Source organism: Tympanuchus pallidicinctus, unplaced genomic scaffold (genome assembly GCF_026119805.1).
Source record: "Tympanuchus pallidicinctus isolate F22 unplaced genomic scaffold, pur_lepc_1.0 scaffold15, whole genome shotgun sequence".
Taxonomy (NCBI): Eukaryota; Metazoa; Chordata; class Aves; order Galliformes; family Phasianidae; genus Tympanuchus; species Tympanuchus pallidicinctus.
Window position 1 is genome coordinate 11,274,286 of NW_026294669.1, and position 22,766 is coordinate 11,297,051.

Consider the following 22,766-nt stretch of genomic DNA (forward strand, 5'->3'; position numbering starts at 1 on the left):
CACAGCAACACTCACAGACCAGGGCAGGGACCAAAGAGCAAAGGGGCACCAGTACCATATCTGCCCTGTCTGCAAGGTGCTCTGAGATAATGGAAGCATAATCCTATGGAAGTATTTTTATTACTGGAACGAGAAGATATAAGGATGGAGGCACTCAATCCACACCGTCCAGGAGCACAGCATTCATTTTTAAGCAATGTACAGTCTGCTTTCTGTTCAGTGCTAAACTTTTCTCACTGCTCTGTGCTACACAGAACTTATAAATTCAATGACAGATTAATCTTAGCAGTGAGACATTTGGCATGAAAAAAGGTTTCACAGGGAGCCTGCATTTTCCTGTAAAGAGCATGCATTTAGGAGCGACTGTACATAGAAAGACCCCGTGCACTTATTCAAGCACCAGTCCCTGCCCTCCATCATTACTCAGAATTAGAAACCCAAAATGGATTACTCAGATTGTTCCTAAGGTTTGTAGCTTTCTCTGCAGGAGAAGGGTTGGGTAATTGATTTTGACACTAATACCGGCACTATTCATATGCCCTGTAATATAATTCTGCAGCAGCACTAAAAAGGCAGCCATCTGAGATCTGAACAAGGAAAGTGCTATATGATTTGCCCTGGACAACCCCAGCTATTTTAACAGCTGCGTTGTATATTAAAAGGGAGAAATCCCAGCAGAATTAAAAACAACAAAGTCACATTTGCCTTTGAGGGAAAACCAGGAGCCATAAACTTTCCTAATAAAACAATCCCTCCCGCTAAGCACTTGAGCAATAGTCAAAAGCACTGTCCTAAAATGCCTGTCTCTTGCAGAGCATCAGCCTGAAAAGAGCTGCTAGCAACTTTGGGAATAAACAGATCCTCATCAGACATACCCCCACCCCGCACATCCTTTTCTTGAAAAGACATTTCCTTCTTTGGGATTCCTCTTTCAGCAGGAACTCCTCTCTTCCTCCCCTGGACAGAGCAGAAAGCAGACATCTCCCCCAGAGGGCTTTTCTCTCAAATGCCAATCGCCAATTTTAGCCATGCCTCCTCAAAGATTAGGCACCAGCACAAGGGTGACCCTCATCACCACCCACAAAAGAACAGGGTTGGGACATGCCCACTGCTGACCCCCAGCACCGTGTCGACACCGCACAGCTGGGACAAAGCCCCACCACTGATGGCTCCTAGTGCGACCCATAGCAACTGGGACAACCCCACCAAGCCCCGACCTTGAACACCTGCAGGTTCTGCCCACCACCCCTACACTGACACAATGCAGCATTTGGCAGCTTCTCCTGATAGCTTTTTAGTTAGGATAAACAAAGAGGTGGTCCCATCAGCTCTTCCTTTGCAGGGGACTGTATTCTGAAGCTAAAGCATTCTGAAGACACGACCTGCTTATGAAATTCAGCACGAGCCAACCCTTTTAAATGCTGCCTTAATACAGTGGCTGCTGTGATCTTTTTCAGTCTCCCAGGGTTTGAGCCAAATTATGTTCTCAGTTACACGGAAGTAGCAGCAGTTAACCCAGTGAAGTCATAGGCTCTATACCAGAGCAAAACCTGACCCCTCTATTTTCTTTTATATCAGCAACAGCTTCAAATTACTAAAGAACATTTACTCTGCTCACATGCCTCTACTCAGTGCTGTGACTATCCAAACATGCTGCCTGGTGCTGAAGGATCTACAAAGTGTTCACAGAACAGCAATCTCAGGTAGAAGTAGAACAAATGGTAATTCAGAACTAATCAGTTTTGGGCTCCTCCAGGTTTGGTAACACCTGGAAATTAGTACTGTGTGCTGGGGGGGAGGAGAAACATGCAAAGTGATGGCTATCTGCTTGGAAGCCCCTGCTGTCCCCAATATGGATGCCCCACCCCTGGAAGTGTTCAAGGCCAGGTTGGATGAGACCCTGGACAGCCTGAGCTGGTGCCTGATTTAGTGGTTGGCAGCACTGTCCGCAGCAAGGGGTTGGAACTGGATGATTTTTGAGACCTCTTCCACCCCCAGCCATTCTGTAATTCTACGATTCTTCCAATCTTCACAAGGCTTCTCTGGGAGTGGCTACGGGGAGGGTAGAAAGGAAGCAAAGATGTTGACTAAAGTGACATTCAGAGGGGACAGTGCAGCTGAGGGCTTCTCTTTTTCTATCTCCTTCCCCAGCTACTACTTAGCGGACAGCAATACAAGAAGGAAGAAAGGAAGGAGCTTTCAGCAAAGGGAACAGAAAGAAAAACAAGTTCTGCCAGCCCTCTTTCAAATGGAGGACTAAAACTGGCCAGACAGCTGGTGGCTCATAAGGCTTCACCAAGCGGTTCCAGCCCGTGGCAAAAATCACATTACTCTAAAAAGCATGTGTGGGGGAAGGGGTATTGGGGGGTGACAAAAAAAAAAAAAAAACACCCAAAATCCCAACCAGGAGAGCTGGCAACACTGCAGTAGTTATACAGGCTCTGGAATGTACAAAGACTGAAATCAGAGACTTAGCATCTCTTTTGAACTTCAAAAACAACATGTCTCTTCAAATCACTCTGTTAATTGGCTTTAAATGAGAGTTCTAAGTTTAATGAACAAGTCTTACACGTACGGCATGAAACAGATATGCTTCTAGATGAACTTCCTGATCAACACCATCTGTCTTTTCCATATGGCAACGGCAAAGCAAAAGCATGGGGAAGGAGCACTCCTGCCTTGCTGTGAAGGGTCAGGGCACAGCCGGGACTGCCTGTATCTTGGCAGCATTCCTCTGTAATGTGATCACCTCTGAATACCACTTCCAACCAATTCCAGAACATCAGGGGATGTTCCAGGCCCCACTGAACACAACTCTGCCTACTGAGGTAAAGAAAGTAGGTGAGGTATGGGAAATGCACAGTGGGAAGGAGACATAAGGGGAGAAGAGATGTTGGCACAGATGACTGCAGGATGTAGAATGAGTAACAGGTTCCTAAAGGAACAGGTTGCCCAGAGAGTTGGTGGATGCCTTGTCCTTGGAGACATTCAAAGTCAGGCTGGACCAGGCTCTGAGCACCTGACTGAGCTGTAGTTGTCCGTATTCACTGCATCAGATGTTGGATCAGATGACAAAGACAGAAAATAGTGGCATGGGAAAGAGAGAAAGAGACTACAAAAACAGATGCTGCCTCTTTCTGAGGAGATGAAGACATGCCATGACATGGTATCTAGCTTGGAAGGTAGGCACAGCACAGAAGGAAGAGAATCAGAAAATATCCAGAGAACCTGCAAGGAAGCAAAATGGAGAAAATAAAAGTATCTGGTGAAAGAGCTGTACCCTGCATAGAGCTCCAAGGAATGAAGCTTGCTGGTGTGCTCCATCTCCAACAAGATGCAAAGATGTGCTACTTCATGTGGTGCCAGGTGTGTGATGGGAGGCATTCTGAAATACACCTGAGAACAAGCCCCAGCTGCTGTCCCTACTTGCACTGACCACAGTGGCCTTCCACTTCTATCACATACAGTCAGCGCAGCCTGCAGCAATGGTCAGAAAAGATCACCATCTGCAAGGAATTGAGGTAATCAGCTACCTCCCCAGCTGGGTGCTCCTTGGAGGCTTTCCAGCAGCATCCAGACACCAAGCAGTCACTAAGCTGCAAGGGTGCAAAGCAGGGGTCTGCACTATGGCACCCAGTGCCCCACAACAGATCCTGCATGGGGCTGGCAGAGGTGCCATAGGACCTTCTTTGTGCTTTTCAGGAATGACAGCCAGAGGCCAGGTTATCCTAGGACACTCATGGGCACCAGATGCCAACAGTGAGGCCACAGAATTGAAATATAAATGTTTTTTTCCCTTACTAAAGCCATCTACTTTACAGGCTGTGGTTACTGGATTGGATACGGCATGGAATAAAGGAACTCACACTTCTTCGGGTTTAATCTGCTGATTTGGTGTTTTTCATGAACACTGTCGCTTTAATGTTGCTGTTTCCTTACAAATAAGACCGATTTATAAAGTATCAGATAAACTTGAATCATTTCCCCACTTCAAGTAGATTTTCAAGCCAACCTTGGAGCCTTGAACAGAAATTATCTTTTAGATGCTGGGTTAAAAACAACTATAATACATCATCAAAACATAGGAGCAGACATAAAAGCCCAAAACCAGACGCAGATTCGGCACTGGTCCATGCTGAGACATGCAGGCTGGGGGTACACGACTTTCCTTTTTCTCAGAAGTTATCTTTGTTTCTTTCTTTGGAAGAACGGAGAAGATGGAGGAGTGGGGGCTGGAGGGAAGAATCTTTTGTGGTGGAACAGGAAAACAAAGTCGCACTTTTTCTAAGCCAATCCTACTTGTCTTATCATGAGAAATTTTTTATTACACAAATTCCAACCTGTGAAAAACTGTCAAAGAAGATAAGCAAGACACTCCTGCATTCAGACTCTGTGTTAACTTGCTGCAAAAATATGGGAGGATGCCACCAGGTAAACAAAAGTTGTTCAAAAGTGATGTGTCACCATTAGAATTAGTCCATGAATCTTCACTTGATTTTACTTTTGTTTGCATTGTTGTTGTTTTTGCAATGGAGGGAGAATTTTGGAAAGGAATTTTCTGGGTTTTTTTTTTTTTGTAGATTTTTTTCCCCACCTCAGAAAAGGGAGGAAAAAAAAGACAAATATTCTGCATGTATTTAACGAAAAAAGTGTTGTTCTAATTTTAGGAAACCTTTACACGAAAAAAGTATGAGGGGGGGAAAAAAAGCAAAACAAACAGGAAGAACTCGATCAAGACTTCATGCTGTAACAAGAGCAGAAACTGTTAATAGCTAACATGTCAGATAAACCATCTATGGTGCCTGGCAGGCAGCTGAACACGGATTGCATTCAAACCAGCAGTTAAGCTCTTCATAACAAAATTAGCCTATAATTCCAAATCGGTAATAATTAACCTATTGACTTTTCAGCAGGTCTATGAGTAAGAGATATAAAGAAAATAAATTGTGCATGTTAAAGTAGAACTGCAAGTCTGATTCCAAACAGAGATGTTCACACAGGTTCCACAGAGCAGGTGAGGGCTGATGCAGGTTTGGCCAGGAGAAAAAGAGCTGCCTTGAAATCAGAGAGATTAGGGCAAGTTTCTGAGAAGGTGGAAGTGAACGTTCTATTGGTTGGTAATGATTAAAGGAAATCTTCTCAGGTTTTCACTTCCGTACTCCAGCAGTTTGGACACTTTCAACTATCCAGAATGAAACCCTGAATACAAACCACATGCGGTGAAGCATAATGGGTTCCCTTATGTACAGATGGGATGAGTCATGCTGTCCTGTAGTAACTTGTCCATCTACATGACACTGAGCAGTCTCCAAAGCTTGGGCAAGAAAACTATCATTTGGCTCGAGGAATGTAAAACCTCTGCTTTGAGAAATGAAAGATGAAGGATTGCATCGCTGCAAAAATTCCTATAGCAACTGGGTTCTTGCAGAACATGCAACATTACAAAATTTTCGTTTATTTTTATACATTCCCAGTTAACTTCATCGGTCTATTGAATCTTTCCTCCAGAGGCACATATGTAAGTATGTAGAAGATAGAAGCCTGGGAAGGAAACAAGAATGTAATTAAAAACAAAAAAGCAACACTTCAATTGGCTCGTTTTCCTCTACTGAACACACACCACAAAAGCTGTTATTCCACACTGGGTAGAAACACATATTGTCTTTATAAGACTACAGTTGCCTGCTGAAGGCAGGATGCAGACCACATAAAATGGTTGGCAGTTCATTAACCGGAGAACGGAGAAAACTGCTCCAGATGGGGCTGAAAGAAGAATTTCTGACAGAACCATAGACTATCTGGGGTCGGATGGGACCTCTGGAGGTGATCTAAACCAACTTCACAAGCAACAAGGAGCCAATTACTGGCATTTGCTGACTCCCAATCTGTCAAAATATCGACCATCCAACTAGTAGGACAGAAAAGTGCTATGTGGGATATACCCATGAACTGCAATGCAGCATAGTTCACAAGGAGACCAAGTGCATCAGTGAAGAAAGATTCTGAAACCACCAAGAGTCACTGAAAGGAATTTTATATGCGGGAAAATGAATCGAATACTCTGAATGAAAACAGCGTTCATTTCTGCAGGCTGCAATACAGGTAAAAGTGTTCTTTGCAATTCCAGAAATTATCAGCTAAGTAGGAAAGGCAGCATCTCAATTTTCAGCAATGTAAGTCCATCTTCTACACAGAAAAATGAGCGCACAGCAGGGCTGGTTATCATTTCAGAGGAAGGGAATAAGTCTTTCAGGAGACAAGCTACAGTATTCAGGAGGGTATTAAGCTAATGACAAAAGACAAGGGTGAAAATGAGCACTCATTTAGCCAGAAATCAAGATGTCAAGATTAAAATTAATCAAAGTACCAAGGGACTCAAAGAGAAGAGATTCTCTAATTGTGTAGACTCTAATGTTGCGAACTCAAGTAATAAACAAGAAGTGGAATAGTCCATTTAATACACCAATTAGTTATGACCAGTATTGCTGAATCTGGTGGTAACTCATGTGATCAGAGAGTCAGAAACGAATACCAGCAACTGGAAACAAATACAGAGTGAAGAAGTTTGTCAATGACAAATGACTGCAGCAAATCAAGATGACTGCTTTGTACCAATGCCTGGCTTCTCTATCTCTACCAGATGGGCTGGATACAAAGATTATCTGTTTTAAAGCAAACACATAAAAGGCCGCACATATAAGGCTATACACAGGGAAAATAATTAAAATGAAGACTGAGTTTTGAGAAACACCGACTGAAGATGGTTTGAAGTTTATGGTGAGCAAATAGTGAGTGACAAGTTCTATGGAGGCTGCTGATATCAGAGCAGCTAAAGCAGTATGTGTTCTTCCAAGCAAAATTTGTAATGTGTCTTTGTTTAACCCTGAATTGGCTGCTAATTGAACACAACCCTCAGGCTTCAAGCAGAAAGATGAAAATTGCAGAGTTCAGTGCAATCCACAACAATAATGAGAGTGAGCTTAAAAGGCAGGTGTTTGTAGGATGACTTATTGGTGTTATTAATATATACATTTAGCCAAAAGAAATTTGCTAATAGATGCTCTTTGACCCAGAGATAGGGGACATTACAAGAACTTATTGCTAAACCAATCACAGTTGCCTAATACCAACTATAGGAACTGAAAGCTAAAAGTAAAATGAGAAATTCAGAACAAAACAAGGCTCCTGGCTTCAGCAGAGAAGAGCACTGGATTCAGGATGTTGATGGACTCTAACACTGCAGAGCTAACACTTTGTTCAGAGAACTTTGCAAGAAGATCTGCTGTAGTCAACAACTCATCACTGGACATACATGGGCTTAAGTACAGGAAAGTCCTCTGATGGTGTTACAGAAAGACTACATGAGCACCCCAATCCTCTTTGATCTTACATATGTATGAATCTGTGTTATAAATGGCTGATTTGTCATACTTTCACAGATCAAAACATCTGCCTTTACAATCTTACCATGCCTATCTCTGCTGATAAGCAAAATGCCCACCTTCCAACTTCTGTGTTTTTCCTTTTGCGATAAGGGCTTAGTAAGACTAAAGTAATAAACATCTCCCAAAGTCCTGATAATCTTTAAGGTGTTTATATCCTGCCAGTGGCAATGTTGCCGAGCTCACATTCCTTTACTATGCAGTTATGTCTATTGTGCTACAAGTATTTTGATGACTGAGACAGATACACAACTGTTCACCAGCAGAGTATCATGCAATCTTTGCTTGGTTGCCTACAAGAACTGACTTGGTTTCTTGGTCTGGCGAGTTCCTGTTAGCCTCAAAAGGAAGAAAAAGAAAAGAAAAGAAAAGAAAAAAGAAAGAAAGAAAGAACATTATAATTAAATTCGTTCTCTTGTTATAAAAGGGAAAGTCTACCTTTCTCTCCCTAAGCAACAGTGTCTCCACAACCTCAATAAGAATGGAAGAGTGGGGAAGTCTCATCCTCTGCTGCTCTGTAGTATCTCTTTCACATATACAATGAGCAGAGCTGACATGCCAGTACATCTCACATCCACAAAGCTCACTGAAACAAAAACCAGGCTAATAGAAGACTTTTAGCAAATGTCAGCAGGTTGCTATGGCTCAAAGGAATGGTTCAGGAACCACGTTGTGTGCACACAACCCAACAGTCAAAGCAAGTCAAGCAAAAGTGTGTTTTGTGGTGATCAGGCAAGAGACTGAGCAGTAGAGAGAGCATTCGTTCTTGGACGTCCCCACTGCTATTTCAAATGCTGCCAGACTCTGAGGCACAATGACTGCTGTGGCCACTTGACAACACATAAAAACAATGTTTTTCATCCTTTCCTTAAACGAGAGACTGAAATCACAAAGACTGTCCTGAGAATATCCTGTAGTTACTTCTATCCTGTTTACTATTTTTGCTTGATACTATTTAAGACATAATATAAAGGATAAGCCTAAATTCTTCAAGGCAGAGCCCTTAAACAAATATAAAACCAAAGTTAGATATCTAGGCTTTTTAGTTCTACCAGTAGTAGTAATTACTTATTTGTCTTGTAGTTATCCTATATTATTTATTGTATATTAGTGCATACAATAATTACTTTCTATGCCTGTATTTTTTTTTCTACACACAACCTTGTCAAGTTCTTCCTAGAGAAACAACCAAGTCTTTAACCTCACATCTACAGCTCCTAACATCTAATCTGCCCTTCTCCTATAATCACTTCACTCCTCCACAACTACCTTCTAAACCCTCATAGCCACTTTTCTTGCTCTTCCTTCCATATCTGTCTTCTTCCTTCTCTTTTTCCTCAGAAACACAGTCTGCCTCACTCAAAGCAGAATCCTATTTGTGTCTGCAACTCTCATTCCATTTTCCTCTTCCCTTCACAGCTACTTCTGGGATTTCTGTCCCCTAGATCTTTCCTACATTTCACTCAGAGACTTGATTCTCCCCATCAACATGCAGGCATGAGCCTGCTCTCCGGTAGCTCTGCACAGCACTCTAACCATGGATGAAAGGTGGCAAAAGGTGCCAAATGCTGTAGAGGTGGAGAGCATCTTGTTTGCTACTCAAATCTGAAACCTGAGATAGTCCTCACTCTCTTCCAACCTCACTGCAAATTTTTTGCCTCTAGGCCACCTCTGACTCCTCCTTCCTTCTGCAGAATGGCTTCAAGAGTTTGGCATTTCCTTGTGCCTCTTGCACTCACCTACATGCCTGAACTCAAAACACCAGCCTCTAAGCCATTCATTTTCATTTACAGCAAGTTCCTTTACATTGGCTCTAATGAGTACAAAGCTGATTTTACAGCCATTCAGAATGTGGGAGCAAAGAGCATTTTTCTAGCTTGTCACTTTGTTCCTGTCATTTTGCTTTACATCCTTTGATGACTTGCTCTTTTGTTTTGCCTCAGCCATTGTCTCCTCTTTCAAAGCCCTCCAAAGCTTACCACACTGTTTTCATTGGCTTCAGGCAGACTGCAGTAAATGCATATGCACTTCCTTCAATCAGGGCTGCTGTATGTGCCATTTGAGTCACTTGGGCCATATGGACCACTGATATCAATCTACTTCTAATCTCATTCATACTTATTTTCACCAATGAAACTATTGACTTTGACCATCTTATGCTTGTGTCCAAGATTAGAATCAGATCTACCTAGAAAATCATGAACCAGTGAATGTACCCCCTCAGGATACATTGTTCTGATTTTAGCAGAAATATCAGTGTGCTTCAGTTAACTCTCTTTGCACTGCATCTTTCCCCAGGGAAGGGAACAATCCTTTTTATAACTCTTTTTTCATAACTAACTTGTCCTGTATCACACACAGTGTCAGAGCACCTTGACATTCAAAATTATACACCAGAAATACTGAAACATCTCTCCAAGTATTCATCCTAATTGCTGTCATAACCTAGCACTTGACTGAAAAGCAAGTTAGGTTTTTATCTACTAAAGAAATGAAACACCGACAATCTGCTGTTTCTACAGTCATTCATCTGAGCCTGAATTTTTATAGAAGTGGAGAGATGTCACCAGTTTTAGATGCCCACACAACTTCTTGTCTTTAAACTCTGTCCATGGCTCCTCAACATTTGTACCACTTTTTCCCGTTGGGCTTTTCCCAGCCTTTCATTACAAGTGAGACAGCTCAATACGTTTTCTATTTTGTAGCCAGTATTTCCACTGCAAACTCAGATTCGCACAGATTTATTACTAGCTTATAAAATGTTCACCAAAGTAACTGAGAAAAAGTATCTTTTGAGAACAAAATCTGTTGGCCGTCCCCAGATCACTAGCAGTGTATGAGAAAACATTAGATACCTTTCTTGAGTGCTCCTGTAAGAGAAGATGAGTATTTGTGTGAACACATCCAGGCAAATGCCTTCAGAAAACTGGACCTGTGACACGCACAGGGTTGGCTTTTCATCTCTGCACCCCATTGGGATTTTTAAAGAACACTGGTAGCAGTAAACATTCATTAATGTTCAAGCTTTCCCTCTGGGGGAAGTGGTCTGTTCAATGGTAACAACAGCCCCAAAGTCACGCGGCCACTACCCTGACTTCTGTTTGGGACCTGGAGAGGACCACTCATTCCATGCATCCCTACCAGCTTTCACCAGACCCATGGCCTTCCTGGTCACAGCCCCTACAGCTACACAACAGCCTTGGCAGTTAAAGGCATATTTCAGAACCGTGAGAATTAGCAATCAAAGGAATAAACCGTCAGTCACTCCAGCACCAGATGCAAATCACAGCGTTTGCGAGACCTCAAAGCAAACAGCATCATGTGTAAATTACTCCAGGGAAAACACACGGAGGAAGAGGTCTGTTTGCTACATAAGTAAATGATTCCTGTCTGGTCAGGTGCAATGGAGCAGCTCTCAGTTCCCAGGACAATGGAGACAATGCACACACCAGCATCTCAACCCTCCTGCTACCAACCTTCTCTGCCAAGAATTGTGACTGCATGACAGATAAGCACAGCAATCTGCATATAATTAACTCTAGTACCTGCACAGCAGAAAAGTAGAATAAGCTACAATCTACTGAGAATAGCATTAAAATAAAGGCCCCAAAAGCTTTCCATTACTTACAAAACTGTACCTTGTTGGGTTTCTTTTTCTGAAGTACCAAACCATTCATCCTGCAGTAGTGCACAAGAAACAAACAGATGCTAAAACAGAAGGAAATATGTCTCAATCTATATTGCTATTGTCAAAGCTGAGGGAAAAATAAAGGAGGAAGAAGGGTTTTTTTAATTCATGTCTGCTTTCACGATTGAACATGAGGTTGGACAAAAAGATAAGTGGACGACAAGTCAGACAGTCATTCATTCAAATCCATCTTAACACTGAGTAAAACAGTTCTGGAAATACTTTTGCTATACGTTCACTATGAAATGAACTAAAACAATTCACTTCAAGAGGTCACCTAAACTTATGCGGCAAAGAGCATATTATAGCCCCATATACCCAACAAGAGAGTTTCACTATAACCCTATTTAAGATTTTTGGTCAAATTTCCTCTCTCCAAGACACTCAATTGCCCAGTGGCCCTGTCCACAACACCCTGATCTCCTCTGATCTTGTCAGCATGCAGCACAATTGCATTTCTTGCCATCTCTGGAACACTCCTCAACACAAACTGTTGAGCTTCCTTGGAAGGGAATTAGTCCATCCAACACACTACCAACACTAATCCAATGCATTACCAATACTAATCCCCAGCATCCCTGTGTAAACACAAACATGCACTACTTCCAGAATGACACATCATAGCAATCAATAAAGGCACAAAGATTTTTAAACAGTTATCTTATGCTAGTAGAGGAAATATACACAACCAGCTGCTTGTAGTCACTTTTTTCCTCTAGTTTTGACTTTTGTAGGTCTTTGGTCCTCCAAGGGATCGCAATCTTAATCTGCTCCAGCCTCCCAAATTTATTTCCCTAACCCACAAAATCCGTCAACTGTAGCTCCCAGTTATAAGTTTCACCTCAAGCAGGACCCTGACAGTGGGAAAAAAACACCCTTTGATTCTCCAGACCTTCCTGAAGCTCTGTGATCTGCTGGTAAATCCCTGAGGCTGATGCATCTCACTTTGACATCCAGCTCCTTTGTTCTGTGCAGGGAGCTTCTGTAATGCACCCTGTGGGAAAGGCTGGGAGAATTCACCTCACAGTTGTCCTGAGAAGCTGCCACCTGGTCAGCGAACACTGGAAGCTCAGAGCTGATGGTTCTGCTGCTCTGCAAGCACCCAGTCATGCATGATATGGCAATTAGATGTTTTCCTGCAGGCAGACTACCCACACTGTCACAGTGCTGCATAAGGACTGTCATGCTGCAACAGACAAATGGTCCCGCTCATCCAACACCTTGTCTGACAGCAACTACTGATGGATTCTTCATACTAAAATACAAAAAGGTCATTTTCATTGCCTGCTATTACAGCAAGGGAGCAGAGGGCATGGAACTTTGCAGGCTGGGGGAGCGGGCGATCTCTTTGTGCTACAAAAGGGGAAGTGAGAAACTGAAGGAAATCTCTGTCCCAAAGAGTGAGCTTGTTCATTCACAGGTTAAAAGTACACTGGGATCCTCAGATGAAAGATGACACAAGAGCACAAATTCTTATCATTTGGGCTTTTCTGGATTTGAATGCTACAACTAGAAATACTCTTATGCATTCATACGATTGTTTCAGTGTTTTTCTACTGAAACTTGCAGAGCTACATGCTAATTTACTAAATGCACCATAAACATCTTTTCCCTTTTCAAGTTAATCACAATTGCCTTACAGGAGATTAACACCATAAAGCACTTTCACAGCTGACGTGCCTTTAAAAAAATTCCCAGAGTTAGGCTTGTATAAATAATGTAAGTGACATGGAATATAATTATTAAATGTTGTCATTTTGGAAGAAAATTAATTAGCAATAGCTGTAGCTGTCTTGTGTCTATTTAAGCAGTGTGCATCTCAATTAAAATTTAATTGCCACAGATTCAGTCACAGCGGGGAAAAGTGATGGAAATGAAAAGCAGTCCGATCCTATATTGCTGTCGAAAGAGAAAGTGTAGTAGAAACTGAGGGGGAGGGGAAGAGAGGCAGGAAGGTAAGAGCAAATTCTGAAAGCTGCTGCACAGCCAGGGCGCACAGAGGCACCGGGTGCTCCTCATTCATAAAGTGGCTGGATGGTACCAGACACGAGCACAAAGGGAAATAAAGCCAGCTGCTGTTGGAAGAGGTGTTCTTTCACATTGCAGACGTGAGCACATGAGCACACACCCACTGCGTATCACAGCCAGCGCAGTGCTCTGTGTTTTGTGCCCTTTGGTTTCAGGGCCTCCCTGAAGTCACCCTGGGGAATCCCCAAAGCATTGACTGGGGGCTCTCCTTAAAGTGGAACCAAAGTCCTTCTGTAAAGGTTCCAAAGCTTACCTTACCAAAGCTGTAAGACACTAGAGGCACAAAGGTGTGTTTTGAAGAGAAATAATCCCGTGCAGGTGACAGTGAGAAGCAGCTGTTCTTCCAAATGACATTGGAAAACTTCCACAAAAGAGGAGAAGTATGACTTAAGTAACACCATCACTCAAATGTGGAAGATTTATACATCATTTCAAGATGCTTTAAAGAAAATTACATAGCCAAAAAGAGCTGGGCACTCAAGCCATCCCTCATGCCCATAGTATAAAGGGCTTCTTGAGTTCAATGGCCAATTCACCACAGTCTGAAAGATACTGATGTCTGTCTTTACCAAAATACATTTCCTGCATCATTCATTTCTCAGGATTTAAACTATCTACAACTTGTTTACTTGAATGAATAATTCACATCTCAGAAAAAAGAAAACAAAGCAAAAAAGCATTGCCGTTGGTGTGCAAGGTGTAAATTATATTGCCAAAAAGATGGTTCACAATGCAGGGTTCATTTGTGGTAAGTATATAAAACAGATGCAAAAAATTTTCTGGTCTTAAAACTTGGGCTAATTGGAAAACACATGCTGAATGTAATATCACTGAACTACATACATATTCTCAAAACATTTATTTTAGGACTTACCCAGCTTCCAAATGAGGCAAATATATTCCTTCAAATTCCCAGGGTGTATTCTCTGTCAACCTAAAAATCAAGTCATATTGTTTCTGACTGACATAATAATTGTAATGTAAATTTACAGTGCTTGATCATTTTGTTGATGATGCTAAAGTCATAACAGAATCCAACTCACTCTCATACCAATATGTGATTCTGCCCACTCTGTGAAAATATACCTTTCTACTGACAAAAATAGGGATAACAAGCTGAAATGGTAGATTCGTGTTACATACAAACTGATGATGATAATAATAGTAGCAATAATAGCAGTACTGTCACAGTCTTGTCATGATACTAAGTTATAGGTATGATATAGCCATGATGAAATGTTCAGATGCAGACTTCCTTGTAGTTAGTGGACTGGTGAAGATTTGGCTAATGTGCTCTAGTACATGCCCATTGCTGCCTGAAAGCACTTGCAGCTGAGCCAAATCATTCCTGGTAGCAGCAATGGTAAGACACAGGGCACGAGCTTCAGGTCACAGCTTGAGAAGTTCAGGCAGGACATCTGGAAAGCTTTTTCTCTAGCTGGGTCCTGCATTGTTGGAACAGGCCATAGCAAGAGATTGGCACTGGAGGTTCTCCAGTTCTGCCAGGCAAGCCATGACCACTCAACGTGGAGTTGATGACAATCCCCATTGGAAGCTGGAGTGAGGACCCTCAAAGGTCACTTCCACCCAGAATTTCCAGGATTTTGTGATTCTATTCAAATGGAGCTGAGGTCTCAGTGCTCTGTAAGATCATACTATTACCTAAAGACCCAGTGTCATGACGTAAAATCAGTGTGTCTTTTTGCCACAATATTCTCAACTAGATATTGAATAATGTGAGAGAGCTTGCATTGAAATGTAAAACTGGTAACGAACAAGCTGAAAGATGAACTCAGAGCATTACCACCTTCTTTAAAAAAAAAATGAAAAAACAAAACTCTTGCACTGGAGAAATAGTTAACTTTCAAACAAGATGATAAGCAATTCCTTCTGCAATGCAATCTAAATCTAGATTAAAAAAAAAAAAAAAAAAAAAAAAAAAAAAAAAAAAAAAGCTTAATTTACAAAAGACTGCAATTTTTTAAGTTATCAGATGTTTTCTATCTCAGCATAACTAAAACCAAAAGACACAGCCTCCTTCACTGGAATGTGCTCTGATTGTACAGACCCAACGCACTAAGCACGTGTCTCTCTGTGTAAAGCACTCCTCTGCATCTTACTTATATGTTTATACTGCCTGATATTTTCAATTTCTCTGAATAACAGCATGCCATTTTTAAAAACCCCTGTTCTACTTTCTGCATAGTGGGATATGGTGATGTGCTGGGTTTTCTCCATATACTTCTGTCTGAGACAAAGTGGAACTTGAGGCAATTCTAGTTTCAAATGTTTTCCAGCACACCGTAAAGCTAAATGCATATAAACTTCAGACCCCAAATCAGACTGCTGAGCATACCTTTCAGCACATCACATTATTTGGTCTTCATTTAGCTGTCACAAAAACATTTCCTTTCGTCTACAGATTAATTACAGCCTGGTGAGGTTTCAGCACAAATACCTTTGCACATTGGAAGCTCTGCAAAGACACAGTGATTCATGCCTCTGGAAGGGAAAAGAAAGCTGAGGCAGGACATGCAAGCTGTGAGAGGATCCGATATCAAAAGAGCTGGAGCCTCCTGTGAGCACCCAGCCGTACCAACACAAATACGTCCCTGCACGACTCACGGCGGAGCCACAGCTGAACGCAAGCCGCCGCTTTAGTTAGTGCTAAGCTGATTTGGCTGCACAGCTCATTCATCGAGGAGCAAAGAAGACAGGGCAGGAAGCATCACTCAGTAATGAATTATACGCGACACAAAAAAGCCACAGGTGTGGTTTTAGAGTCTGTGCATGCAGCCGCCTCAGCCCTGGATTCCACGTAATTGCTGTAAGTAACTATGGAAAATGGACAGTGGGAAACTCTGTAGAAATGCAGAGAGCAGACCGGTCCAAGAACACATTCCCACTTGTTCAAAGCAGCCAGATACACTATTTAAACATGTGTCAACTGTATCTGATGACGACCATGTCAGTGCGTTAGGTCTGGACAGTTAAATACAAAGGGCTCGATTCTTCGCGGTGCCGGAGCTGTGCTGTCAGCAAGCTGGCTGCTGCTGCTGCTGCTGTGCAGCTGCCTGCCCAGTGCAAGCAGAGCTACAGCAGCATTCTGACACAGCTGGGCAGCCCCACAGTGCTCCCATGGGTGCTTCTCTGGTTGCACAGGGCTGGAGGGACCAGCAGCATGGTGAGCACTTTACTTTCTTGTTTGCGGCAAGGTGGGGAATTTCCTCACTCTTAGAGCAGCTGGGATTGGAGAAAGGGAAAGAAATAGGAAGACTTTTACATATTAAAAACTGAAGAACGTATGCTAATAAGCCACAGATTCGAATATCTAAAGATGCAACGCAACAGTTCTCAATTCCTGAGCAGATCTAGATGCCCTTCCCTGGCCTTGCCAAAGTCACCTCTCCCTACCGTGAACTCCCAAAGCCATTCCAGCAGTCCTCTCCTGCCAATTCCTTCCCATTGCGCAAGCTGAGCTGGCTCACCAGCTGCTATGGGTGTGCATAAGGCCACTTGTGTGGCCCATGTGGGCAGCAGGGGCTGGATGACGGAGCTGAACTCATCATTACTATCACTAGTGCTAAATGTATTGGTGAGGTTGGTGTTCACTCAGTTTTTGTTTCTGAGAGCACAATATTCTCGCTCTGGTGGCATTTCTGCAGCTCCCATTCCTGTGATGTGGGAAGTCTCTCCATGTGCTGACGTCAGGACACAAAGTTATCCTCAAGAGCCCTCAAAATAAATGCATCCTCACCCCCACACCGTGACCCATCTGTTCACTGGGGCAGTACATCAGGTCCCCTGAAAAACCACACATGCAGCTGGTCAGACACACAGAATCATAGAATGGCCTGGATTGGAAGGGACCTTAAAGATTACTTAGTTCCAATCCCTGCTGTGGGCACACAGGGCACAGAGATCTCAAGATCGACATTTTCTGCTTTCTCAGCATCTTTCAGCATGGGTTTTTTTTGCTCCTTGGTGAAGATGAGCTTTGTTCTTTGGGATCAACCTATTTCCTCTCCTCAACAGAGATCCACCGGCTGTATAAGGACACTATGGCTCCTGGGCAGGTACCCAGTGAGCTCCACCCGGCCACCAGGGGTGATCTCAGCAGTATTCTGGCCTCAAAACCACACAGAACAACTAGTCCTTTCCCGTGTGATGTCCCTGCCAACAACAATCAACTGGTGTTTTGGAGAAATCACCAAAAGAGGGATTTGTCTGGCTTTAAATAGTATTAAATATTTTCAGCCCTTTTCAGTAACAAAGGACACAAAGAAAAGAGGGAAAAAGAAGTCTCACTTCTTTGGTTGTTTTTGCTGAATTTGGAAAGGCTCCTGGATCAAAGCTCAAAAAGCTGCAAGCTCATGGAAGACACATTAGCAATGCTTAGTGAGAAAAAATTACTGAACTGTGCAAGGAAGACAACCGACCAAATCCAGAGGATTTAGTCAATGGACAAATTCAGGGAGAACAATTCACCAGGAGGAAGTATGCTCAGAGCCTTCAGACAGCTCAATAGGAGCCACCCCAAACTCAAACTCAAGGCAGGTCACAGCGTGCAAAAGCACCAGCAAGAGGAGATATATTTTAATCCATTAGATTGTATTTTACAAGAAGCAGAGCCTCTGGGGAAGCCATTATCCTCATACAGATGTACTCCTGTGAAAAAGAAGAAAAATACCTAGACTCCCTGATGCGAGAGGTCAAACAATTACAATTTCCTTAATTTCATATCCAGTTGGGAAATTAAATAACAGAACTATGAAAGCTTTACACTTCCTTCTGAAGAAAGTGGCAATTTAAATTAATTTTTTTTAATGCTATAAGAATTGATGAGTGAGTATAGGAGGGGGCTTTTCCCCAGTGCCCTTTCCCCACCACACTTTTTAAACAACCTTGCTCATTCAATAGACAAAGATAAATAAATAAATCCAAGGAACACGAAGTCTTTCATGAAAGAGCGATTCCTTTGCAGACAAAGCACAACATGCTGCTTCTCAAGAATCGTCTTCTCTGTGCAATTCAATGAGCTTTGCCCACAATTTTTTTTCTCAGAGTTGGGGTTTTAGTCTCTGGAAAGAAGCAGCATCCATTCCTGATCCTACAACTTACAAGAATGACATGGGGAACGTGGGACCCGTGGTCCATCTGGCCTCAGGCTGCATTTCTCTCCCACAGCAACTCCTCCTAATTTCAGTGGAAAGACTCTGCCTTCTCCACAGCTCCATGAGTTGAACCACGGTCATGCTCTGCTGGTTACTACATCAGAAAAAGTTCCAAGGGTTTTTGTAGAGAGCTTGCTCAAGGTCCTTCCTTTGCATAGAGGTCCTTCCAGGTCTGGAGCAAAGTAAGTTCCTGTATCGCAACACTGACATGGAAAAATGAGATGTGGAAGATGTACCAAGAAGCCTACATGGTTTCTGAACTGGCTGCAGTCACAGCGTTCCTGCAGAGCACTTTTATCAGAAAGAGCTTGCACTGTAGAAGCGTACACAATAAAAATTAAAAAAATTGTGTACACAATATACACAAAACTTGATGGCAGCAGCCAGGCAGTGGAAGTTATTGCCAGGAAGAACATGTGATTAACAGAGAAACAATCTAACGCTTGACGCAGAGCAAACAGGGCTCAGAGAACTGGACTGCAGGACAAAACAAAAACAGAAAAAACACATTAGCACTTGCACACAGACCAGGCAAACAAAAATAATCTGCTCATACAGCTGGTCATGGGGAGGATAAAGATGAGAAAATGAATTGAAAAACTTTTTCTACTGTTTCACTGGCAAAAATAAATAAACAGGAGATTCCTATTTATTCTTTTTTTTTTTATTTTTTTGCTGGAATTAACTGTGGAACACCTACTGATTGATACAGTTATGCAGACTCTTGAGAAATCACTGTTTAAGACACTACACCCCAGAACCAGCAAGGCAACAGAACTGCAAACTTTCATCACAGAGCTGCAAACTCTGGCACCCACGTGTGACTTAACAGACATTAAAGATTTTCTAATTAAAGACAAGGCCATTTGCAAGACAGATGATTCCAGTTTACTGGCAAGCCTGTTGGGAGATGACTGAACCACAGTTAAAAGCATGCAGGGAGCAGCTCACAAGCAGCTTGGACCGGGCTGGTCAGCTCGTGTCCCTGGGCACCAGCACAAATGGCAAGGAGGAAACAACCAGCTGCAGGCAGTGAAGACCAAAAGCAGTTTGTGTCCTGATGCTGAGAGAAACTTTAGGGAAAAAAAAAGAAAAAAAAGCAGCTGTAAGTACAGTTGTGAAGACATAGAAACTTCCAGTCTGAAGAGAGAAAACAGGCTGACATGACATTTGCAGATGGCAGAGATCTTGGTGCACATCTGCTCGGAGGAGCCCCAGAGGACCAGCTCTTCTGCGCGCTGTGGTTCCAGCTGCAGCGTAATCCCAGTGACTGATAAACAGCAGAATCACGCTACAGAAATAAGACCAAGGGCGGATAAAACCACTGCAAGGCCAACTGATTTAAATAAATAAAGCCTCAGAGATGATGATATTTCGGCTGTGTAGTAGTTGACATCCAGGATTACCTCCGGAGGCCTGCAGGTCAATCAGCAAATGCTTCTGCTGTACTCTCACACAGATTCAACTTCAGGCCCCACCATCCATCCCAAATGCAGCCTGTCTCAGCAACCAAGGAAGCAGCTTACACCAAGCTAAGCCTGGGATGCTACGATCCCATCTCACCTCCTGTTCCCGTCTTCCTTTCTTTCTCTTGTATTCACGTTAATGCAACCACAGTATCAATATAGGAACTGATCCAGTCAAAAATCTAATTTTGAAAAAGTTCCTGAGCATGTGCTGACGAAGAGCATCCCCAAACACAGTGAGTAGAGCAGCCAGCAGAAATGGAAAGCTCAAACAACTCTGCTTTAATCCATTAATATTTCCTCAAGGGTTGTCGTTTTTGGTGGTTTTTTTTGTTGTTGTTGTTTTAAACTATTTTTACACCATTAATACTGATTTAAAAAAAATGCAAACCAGGTAGTGAGATTTCAGATAGAGCTGTGCTGCAGGAATGCAGGGGCCCTGTAAGGCACTCCTCCTCAATAACTGCTCTTTTGGGTATTTGGGTATCCTCTTACTCTAAGTCCAACCTCCCATCTGCTTCATTTCATAGAATCACAGAATCACTAAGGTTGGAAACATCTCTCAGATCATCTAGTATAACTGTCAGCTCATCCTCACCATGCCCACTAACCACATCCCACGGTGCCGTACCTCCAGGGTTCTCGAACATCTCTAGGGACAGCAATTTCTCTGCCTCCCTGGGCAGCCTGTGCCAACATCTCACCACTCTTTTGGAGAATAAATGTTTCCTAATATCCAACCTGAACCTCCTCACTGCAACTTATGGCTATCACCTTTTGTTCTACTGCCGTTAACTGGGAGAAGAGACCAACTCCCACCTCATCACAACCTCCCTTCAGGGAGTTGTAGAGAGCAATAAGGTCTCCCCTGAGCCTCCTCTTCTCCAGAAGAGTAGGAGGGAACTGTCAGCATGATGGGAAGGAAAGTTCTAGGCTTCAAGTATCATAACATCTAAATTTTCATTTAAAATTAAAGTTCTCTTATCCAAAATGTAACAGCTTCTTGGGGAGGCAGCTGAAGTTCTGAGCTGTTTATTCCCCCAGCGATGGCAATTCATGTCACCTACATCTCCTAAATATGTCACACCCCACAAGTAGCCAAAGCTGATGATTAAGCTATTAAATATCCAATATGCTCCTTAGTCACTTTAAATTTCTGTCCCCTTCCAACCAAGGTCACCACAACACACAGACATGATGGCTCTGAAGGCTGAGCCTTACCATTTATGCCTGGCAGATCCTATACTGACAATAAAGCTTTACAGAGCTTTGTTTCTGCACCTGTGAAATAAGGAAATCCATGCTTACTCATCTTTGTTAATATTCTTTTGTTCATGTTTTGTAAATGGTGTTAAAGAGCATTTATCCCACTAAGGAGCACTGTGCACAGTATTTAAAAGTTTCTGTGAAGTACACTGTGTAGGATCCATAAAACAACACTGCTTTTATCTCTTTCTCTGCATGCCCTCCATCTCCTGCGTTAGCATAACAAAGAAAATGATGTTTAGGGCATCAAAACAGATTTTTGGAGGGTAAAAGAACAACAGCCAGTGGCTACATATATAGAGGCAGAGAAATCAAAGCAAAGGAAATAGACTAGTGGTGTCTCAAGCAGATCTCAAAGTTTTCCAACTGAAACATTCTTGGAAGCTGATATTCTCATTCTCTTAAATCACTGCTCGTGGCTGAAATCCTGCTTCCAGAAAACCATTTGGCTCCCCTTTTTGTGCAGTGAGGTATGCAAGGAATACAAATCCTGCAGCCTGGAGTTTTTATTGTGGTTTCTAACGAGCTGCACCACTGGAAAAATCCAATGGAAAATGCAGTTTTCAGTGGATGGCAAAGGACAGTTTTTCCATGCACACACATGTGCAAGGCTGCGCTTGCAGGCTCGCGGTGCAGCGGTCAGGGAGGAGCAACTTTCCCCCCGGACAGCAGGCAGGGTGTGAATGTGGAGTCAGTAACTCACCCACACACCGCTCTATTTCCTGGATTTAGTGAGTGGTCTTTGTTGGAGCTGAAAGGCTGCAGCTGGGGTGGACGATGCAAGTTCACGAGGGGTTATTCAGCTCCAGACAGCCTTCATAAAAGCACAAATAAGACAGAGCAAACTTTCCTAACTTTTTTTTCCCCTTTCCAAGCAATGAACTTCTGAACTTGGCTGTTGTGAGTACCGATATGACGGTATAGTAGAAGACTGCAAAATTTGCACTGTGCTGATCTACACAGGCTGTAATTCACGCAAATACAAGCAAACCATTTCTCCATACTTTTCAGCAAAGATTTAATGATAGCGTAGCTGGCTGCAATCTCCTATTACTTAGACAGCTATGTTTTCCAAAACACACAATTGCAGGTCCACTATACCTGGAAACAACCAATACTTTAAAGTGCCATGTTTGCATCCAGCCCAGGAACAAAATACATCAGATGATGTATTACTCCTTTTTTATTATGTACCTTTGCTTCATCACTAATGAGTGGAACTAAATCGTTCTTACAGCTGTTAGTAAATTTACATAAGGGTAAATTTTATAAAAGGAAAACCTCTAAGCTACTGAGGTCACAAAGCAGAAAGAGAACAGCTCAGACATATTTGGTTTATTGACTACCTGCTGACAACTGTTTGGGCACCTTCATTTAGGTCCTATCCAAATGGTGACCTACAGAGAAGCCCATGTTCACAAGGTTTTGCTCTGCTTCAGCAAGACTCCAAATCTCAACACCTTTACAAAACCTTGTTAGCAGTAAATAATAATATGACATCACATATGCACTGACATGCCACCATGGTGGTCAGGAGCCTCCTGTCATGAGAGGCTTCCAATGAGACTTGTCAGGTTGTCCAAACTGGAAACATCTGCGGCTGTGCACCAGTTGGAGCTAACCACAGGTGGGGTGGGTCAGAAATCTGCCTAATTTCTCACCAGCTGTCTGGGCAGGCAGTCGAAGCCTTCAGCTTCTACCA

The 22,766-nt window shown here is 42.7% G+C and overlaps 1 protein-coding gene across 4 annotated transcripts in view; it reads right to left on the reverse strand.

The window, feature by feature from the left end:
* The window catches only part of GLI2 (GLI family zinc finger 2), a 177,387-nt gene that overhangs the window by 132,022 nt on the left and 22,599 nt on the right, over nucleotides 1-22,766 (reverse strand). Inside the window, exon 1 of one of the 4 annotated variants that reach the window (XM_052675714.1) lies at nucleotides 14,033-14,073. The exons of the other annotated variants lie outside the window; for them this stretch is intronic. The gene's annotated coding sequence lies outside the window, so the exon portion shown is untranslated. Of the gene's footprint in view, nucleotides 1-14,032; nucleotides 14,074-22,766 lie in introns of those variants that run through there. 4 annotated transcript variants of the gene reach the window in all.